This window comes from Schistocerca americana, chromosome 1 (assembly GCF_021461395.2).
Source record: "Schistocerca americana isolate TAMUIC-IGC-003095 chromosome 1, iqSchAmer2.1, whole genome shotgun sequence".
Classification (NCBI taxonomy): Eukaryota; Metazoa; Arthropoda; class Insecta; order Orthoptera; family Acrididae; genus Schistocerca; species Schistocerca americana.
In genome coordinates, this window is record NC_060119.1 from 1253946120 (window position 1) to 1253954304 (window position 8185).

Below are 8185 nucleotides of genomic sequence, written 5' to 3' on the forward strand. Positions count from 1 at the left end.
TAACGCCACGTACCGCTCTGAATGTCCCGTGTGCAGTCTGTGGCTGGTTTGCATTGTTGGAATATTTGCTATTGTAGTGTTGGGACGTTGGCTGTTAACAGCGCGTAGCGTTGTGCAGTTGGAGGTGAGCCGCCTGCTGCAGTGGTGGATGTGGGAAGAGAGATGGCAGAGTTTTGAGAGCGGACGATCTGGACGTGTGTCCGTCAGAAAAACGAAATTTGTAATGCTGGATGTCATGAACGGATATATATATAATGACTTTTGAATACTATTGTGGTAAATACATTGTTTGTTCGCTATCAAAATCTTTGATTTGCCAACTATGCCTATCAGTAGTTAGTGCCTTCAGTAGTTACAATCTTTTATTTAGCTGGCAGTATTGGCGCTCGCTGTATTGCAGTAGTTCGAGTAACAAAGATTTTTGTGAGGTAAGTGATTCATGAAAGGTATAGGTTATCGTTAGTCAGGGCCATTATTTTGTAGAGATTATTGAAAGTCAGAATGCGTTGCGCTAAAAATATTGTGTGTCAGTTTAGTGATGATCAGAATAAGTAAAGAGAGAAATGTCCGAGTACGTTCAGATTTGTTCAGCTGCTTGAAAATCAAATAACGTAAGAGGTTTACCAGCACAGTAATACATAATTGTCCAAAGGGGACTTTTCAGCCTGTCACGACCTCTCCACCCGCACGCAGATTTGTTTGGTAAGTGTACCCTCCAGTTTGTTTCCAGTCTACTCGCTGCGCGGCAGTCAGCAGAGAGCGCCACCGCCCACAGGTTCTTGCCGCTGCGCGAGGAGTTGTGGTCTGCCCGGCTGACCGCTTCCTTCCTGTACAAGACGCCGACACGCCCACCAGGCGCCTTGTCCGCTACCTGTTTTGTTCACTGATTGAATCACTATGCCCGCAAACTTTTTTCTGTTGGCTCAAGTGTTCGTACTTAGTAGAACGTTATTAGGTTCGCACTCAGAACTTTTCATATTGCACGCCTTATAGAACAACAGTAGCACAATTTTGGTACAGTTTTCTCTGAATAACGACTGCATACATTTACACAATATGGTTTCGCAAGAACAACGTCATCCTCTTCCACAGATTCTCATTTAAGCTCTCCGAGGATGTCTGTTATACTTTCGTACGGGTAAACCGGAAACGACCAAGGATTCAGCATGCCAGTAGTACTCTTGCTGACAACCCTCTCGCACAGATGCGAACTCCACCCACCGTCACGACACGATGTCCGAGTGTGAGGAGGTGGAAGAGAGGAGACTGCAAATGCATGCGCCGCGTTTGGATCGCAACGCAGTTGCACTGTTTATGATTTGATTTCGTATTTCTCAATAAACATGGTTCGCCGTGAAGTTGTGTGACTACCGAAAACAGAATGAGATTTTCACTCTGCAGCGGAGTGTGCACTGATATGAAACTTTCTCTGAGAGGTCCCGAGTTCGAGTCTCGGTCCGGCACACACTTTTAATCTGCCAGGAAGTTTCATATCAGCGCACACTCCGCTGCAGAGTGAAGATCTCATTCTGGAAACATCCCCCAGGCTGTGGCTAAGCCATGTCTCCGCAATATCCTTTCTTCCATGACTGCTAGTTCTGCAAGGTTCGCAGGAGAGCTTCTGTAAAGTTTGGAAAGTACGAGACGAGGTACTGGCGGAAGTAAAGCTGTGAGGAGGGGGCGTGTTTCGTGCTTGGGCAGCTCAGATGCTAGAGCACTCGCCCGCGAAAGGCAAAGGTCCCGAGTTCGAGTCTCGGTCCGGCACACAGTTTTAATCTGCCAGGAAGTTTCATACCAAAAACGGTTTATGAAAGTAAACCAAATTTGTTTTGCAACATACACATAAAAAAACATGTACATCTGCAAAGTCGGCGCTTAGTTACTTGTTACATGTTGCAATAATTATCGTTTTCCATCTTTCTACGGTCAGTATCATCCTGATCCGTGTAGTGCTCCTTAAGATACACTTTATACACGTCACAGGTGTAACTGATTTGACTGAAAGTACTCGTGTATCCTTTTCAGTTTCAACTCTTGCCGTTCCTTATATTTAGAACTGGTCATCACTTACAACAGAGTTAGAAGAGACGACTGTGAACTCACGTAATGCCCTGCAGTTCCGAAATGTGATGAACGCCCCGGTCTTTCCTGATAATGCCGTGTGTCCAATGAATGACGAAAAATATTGCGGACTTCCTACATGGAGAGAGGCTGCTCGTAATGATGTGTTTGATCCACATACCAGCTGCAAAAGCTGTTAGCTAAGCCACACGAGACAGCGGCCAACCTGTTGCATCAGCAGCTGACCCACGCTATTGAGAACAATTAGGGAGTCGGTCAGTAGCGGAACTCTGGGGCCATAAACCATGCCTGGCACAGACGCCGGTGTCTGCTGTTCGCAGAGCTTGCTCACCACCTCCTCCTCTAGCCACGTTCCCACACCACGAGCGGCTGCATTGTTGCCTAACGACGTACTTCATTGCCAGCGCGTATTTCGTAAGGAGCGTGTTAGGAACTCACATATGTGCCTATCTACGCAAGCGCGGAAAGGAGCACATGCTGTGTGTTGACACACCCCACAAAGCGCGCATCAGAATTCCACAAAGAGAGGGAGCAAAGCTATCGCAATGTCGCGGGCTCAAAATCAACGGGGAATCTTGCTTCCTCTGTAGCCATTGCAATGCCGTGGGAGTGAAGAAAAAGGAAAGAAGCTACAATATCGAGTACACACAAATGGAGAGTACGTCAGGTATTGTTCCAGATGAATCAGTGAATTGAACAAACCGGCCGATTTAATATTTTTGGGTCCTCATTACGCCAGTTCCAGTTGGAGTGTTGACATAACTGGATTCATGATTTATTTTCAGGGAATGAAAAATACGTCAGGAAGTGGTGAAGAAGTAACATGTTCCACCCTAGTTTTTACATCATAGCTAGACAAAGACCTTTTTTTACGCCTCTGCTAAAAGCAGAATCTTCTCTACACATAGCTGATTTTATTATTGGCATGGTCATTTTACATTCTTATATAAATGGTTAAATATACACAAAAATACACAGCATGAAAGCAAACATAATATAAAAAATGAACACTCGAAAATTATGTAACTGTGTATCTAGGTATCCTGACCAGTCCACAGATCTCGATGGCACCAAATGCAGTTCACTTGATCCACCAGAAAATAGTCGTGATAAATACCCTTCAATCAGGTGCCCCGTAGTTCGCACTGCGACCGCACCGTCTCACGTCGGCGCGTCCTTGAACCCCCGGCCACACAAACAGGAACCACTCTTTCCATGCCTGTATGGGATCGATTCAGAGCTGTCCACTGCTTCCTCGGAAAGCCAAAGGGAAAGAAATACACAGCTCTGGAAGATAAAATAGTGAAGACAACAAAGGAACAACTAGGCGAAAACACAAATAGGGATCCTTGGATAACACAGCACTCCGTCTTCAGACCACGAGTGGCCTACCGGGACCACCCGACCGCCGTGTCATCCTCGGTGGAGGATCCGATAGGAGGGGCGTGGGCTCCTCAATTGGCATCACGAGGCTGAGTGCACCCCGAAAAATGGCAACAGCGCATGGCTGCCTGGATGCTCACCCGTCCAAGTGCCGACCACGCCCGACAGCGCTTAACTTCGGTGATCTCACGGGAACCGGTGTATCCACTGCGGCAAGGCCGTTGCCCTTTGGATAACACAGGAGATATTAATTTATTCTGATGAAAGGCAAAAATTTAAAAGTGCATCGAATGATGCAGGCAAGAAATTGAAATGCTCTAGGCAGCAGGGATAAAATATAGAGAGTGAAAGGTTATCTACAACTCTTGCAAAAGCCAGGCTCCAACTATTGAAGTCGAAAGATATGAAAAGCAAGTAGGTAGTGACAGAGAAATATGTGATACCAGTTTGTAGCCTATCCTCGGTTTTATTCAATCTGTTATTTTGAGCAAGAGATTCTGAATAAAAACCTGTAAGGGTGAGCGAGAGTCCGCCACGTCCATTCCTTGGCCTCCACCTGCTGGGAAGGAAGGAAGAAGCAGGACACTTGTGAACATGAGAGTCTCTTCGGAGGGCAACGTTGTGACAAGCCTTCCTTCCTTCCCCTGCCTTCGTACCTTTCTGTTCACAAAAACGGAGTGGCTACACTTTTCGTTACAAGCTCGTGCTATAAAGTTGCCAATCAGACGCGCGGGTTGCAAGAAGTTTGCGCGCTGTAAGAAGATCGTAATCGTAGTAAGAAGATCGTAATAGTAAAGGTAGTCAAGTGAGTTGATACAGAATGGGTAGAAGTGTAGTAAAAAGTTAATGTTCTGTGCAAACACTCGCTTATTTGACACGAGCTATCTTCCCTAGAAGTAAAGTTCTTCAAAATCTCTTTAGTTGGGTTTTTACATTTGGTGGCCGACAGGACACCATCATAGCGGGCTGTACGCTGTTGATTACATCTACATCTACATGAATACGCTGCAGTCCACACTTAAGTTCCTGGCAGAGGGTTCATCGAACCACTTTCACACCTCTCTATCGTTCCACTCTCGAACAGCCCGCGTGAAAAACGAACATTTAAATCTTCCCGTGCGAACTCTGATTTATTTAATTACGACAGTCATATCTACCTATGTAGGTGGGCGCCAACACGATATATCCGCATTCGGAGGAGAAAGTGGTAACTGAAATTTCGTGTGAAGATCTCAGCGCAAGGAAATAGTCTTTGTTTTGATGATTGCCACCCCAACTCACGTATCACATCTATGACACTCTCTTCCTTGCCCTCCTTTGAAGTTTTTCGATGTCCTCCGTCGGTCCAATCTGGTGAGGACCCCATAGCGCACAGCAACACACTATACAAGCGCACCGTAGGCAGTCTCTTTAGTGAACTGGTTGCATCTTGTAAGTCTTCTGCCAATAAAACACCGTCTTTGGTTCGCCTTCCCACGACATTATCGATGTGATCGTTCCAATTTAAATTGTTAGTAATTGTAACCCTCAGTCATTAGATTTGGACATTCTTTGGGAACGCCAGATTTCACTTCCGTTTTTCTCGACGTCTCTCCATTATTACGAAATGTGACTTTTTTGAGAGGAAATCACGAATTCAGTCGCATCAGTGAGACGATACACCGTAGGCACGTAATTTAATTAGAAGTTGCTTGTGAGGAATGGTGTCAAAGGCTTTTTGGAAATCTAGAAATACGGAATAATTTGAATTTCTATGTCGATAGCTCTAGAAGTTGCTTGTGAGGAATGGTGTCAAAGGCTTTTTGGAAATCTAGAAATACGGAATAATTTGGATTTCTATGTCGATAGCTCTTGTTCAAATGGTTCAAATGGCTCTGAGCACTATGCGACTTAACGTCTGAGGTCATCAGTCGCCTAGAACTTAGAACTAATTAAACCTAACTAACCGAAGGACATCACACACATCCACGCCCGAGGCAGGATTCGAACCTGCGACCGTAGCGGTCTCTCGGTTCCAGACTGTAGCGCCTAGAACCGCACGGCCACTCCGGCCGGCGATAGCTCTAGTTACTCTGTAAGCATAAAGACCCAGTTGCGTTTCACAAGAACGATGTTTTCTGAACCCGACCTATTTATAAATAGGTCGTTATCTTCGAGGTGCTGTATAATGATCGAACACAGTACATGTTCCAAAATCCTGCTGCAAATCGGTTTCAGTGATATGGGTCTGTAATTCAGCAGATTATTCCTATTTCCTTTTTCTTGAGTATTGGTGTGACCAGTGGAACCTTCCAATCCTTAGGTTCGGATCTGCCATCGAGCAAGCGGTTGTATATGCTTGCTAACAGCAAGCATTTTCTGAAAGGAACCTGACTGGTATGCACTAAAAGAACTGCCTTTATTAAGCGATTTGAGCTGCTCTACTAAATCGAGGGTATCTGCTTTTAAGTTACTCATGTTTGCTGTAGTTCTTGATTCGAATTCTGGAGTATTTAACTAGTATTTTTTTGTTTAAGGAATTTCAGAAAATCGTATTTAGTAACTCAACTTTACAGACACAGTCATCGGTAATATTACCGTCGCTATCACACACTGAAGGTATTGATTGTGTCTTGCTGCTGGTGTACTATACATACGACTAGAATCTCTTTCTACCAGATTTCTAGGTGGAGTTTCGTTGTGGAAACTATTAAAAGTATCTCGCACTAAAATGCTGAATTCCGAGCTTCTATAAAAAATTACCCGTATAGTGCTTACTGAAAAGAATGTTGACACCAACGTGGCTTTAAGAGGGAAATTGTTTACTCACGCGTAACCTTATTCATTCCCTGAGCTGCTGACAGGTGAACTTAGATGAATCTTCCACCAGGAAAAACATAAGAGGCGGCCACAGTGCACCCACTTACATACGTAAGTCAGGGGCTTTTGTCCTAGGCACTCAGGTATGAAGCCACTATAGAAAACAGGATCTGGAAGTAACACTTGCGTGAGCTCTGCAAGATCCATGTACTAATGTATATTTACGTGACAAACCCTAATTCTAGGGCTATATTTCATTTTTAGCAAATGGATCTATGCCGACATTTGTAAAAACGGCGATGGTACATTAGTCCTTACTAATGTAAAATTGCCACCTTCTGAAGAAGACAAATTTATATTTGTCGAAACCTAGGTAAAGATTTCTTTATCCATTGCAACTGGTCGGCTGTTTATAATTTTATTACTTGCGTAAAAGCAATTTTCTCTCCCTGCCGCCGTTGGATAAGCAGCTGCAGCAGCAAGTCGTATACCCCTAGCTTACTTATTTGTTACATAGTTTAATTCTTAATTTCTTTGCGTGTTTTTGGGTACTTGCATTGTTTAATTCATAAATTTCGGGCGTATTATAGTATTTGAGAGTTGTAGCATCGCGCTTTAGTACCTGAATAGTGTAAATTCGCTCAGTCGTCTATCTTCTGTTTTTGTTTTGAACGGCCAGTGTCGGTTGGTCACAGCCAGTGTGCTCCCTGCCACCGTTGGATAAGCAGCTGCAGCAGCAAGTCGTATACCCCTAGCTTACTTATTTGTTACATAGTTTAATTCTTAATTTCTTTTCGTGTTTTTGGGTACTTGCATTGTTTAAATCATAAATTTCGGACGATTTATAGTATTTGAGAGTTGTAGCACCGCGCTTTAGTGTTTACTTCGTAGATTCTTACTTAAATTGCGTTTGGGTTTCGTATAGGAGGTGTAATTTCGAATTTTAGCTACTGTAATCGTAAATTCAGGTAGATTGTAGCACAGTCGTTAGGCATTTGTACAGGTTAGTTAATACATTCTTTGCGTGTTTCCCTTGCGTTATCTAGGCACGGACTCGAGTGTCAGTAACTGTTGTTCAACATCGATTAGAATGGACAGGGACTGTGATTGCTGTGTTCGGATGAGGGCTGAGTTGGCATCCCTTCGCTCACAGCTGCAAGCGCCGCTGACTTCGGTCACGCGGCTTGAGGCTGTTGCCAATGGGCACCACTGTGGGGAGCCGGACTTGGGTATCACGGGGATGTCAACCTCGTCCCGTCTGTCCCCAGATCGGTCTGCCGCTGTGGTTGCCCCGGTTGCTGCCCGCAGTGGGGCTGAGCCCTCGCCTGTGGTTGATTGGGAGGTCGTTCCAAGGCGTGGCACGCAGCGAAAGACGTCCCCGGAGGCTGATCAGAAAGCCTCCCCGGTGCGTCTGAGAAACAGGTTTCAGGCACTGTCTCTGGCTGAGCCAAATGCAGCTGCCTGCCCTGTTTCAGAGGATGGTTCTCAGCCTTCAAGGTCCGGACAATCACAGAGGGTGGACTTATTGGTAGTTGGGAGCTCCAATGTTAGGCGCGTAATGGGGCCCCTTAGGGATATGGCGGCTAAGGAGGGAAAGAAATCCAGTGTGCACTCCGTGTGCATTTCGGGTGGAGTCATTCCTGATGTGGAAAGGGTCCTTCCGGATGCCATGAAGAGCACAGGGTGCAGCCAGCTGCAGGTGGTGGCACATGTCGGCACTAATGACATGTGTCGCTTTGGATCTGAGGAAATTTGGTTAAGGCTCCCGGTCTTGCTCACCATCCGCAGCATTGTTGGCAGAACCGACTGCGGACCTTTGGTGCAAAGCCGGGTGGAGGGTCTGAATCAGAGGCTCAGACATTTTTGCGACCGTGTTGGCTGCAGATTCCTTGACTTGCGCCATAGGGTGGTGGGGTTTCGG

General features: G+C 45.5%; 1 pseudogene; it reads right to left on the reverse strand.

Moving 5' to 3' along the window:
• Positions 1–3573: 3573 nt before the first annotated feature.
• Positions 3574–3691, reverse strand: LOC124556906 (annotated as a pseudogene).
• Positions 3692–8185: the final 4494 nt, after the last annotated feature.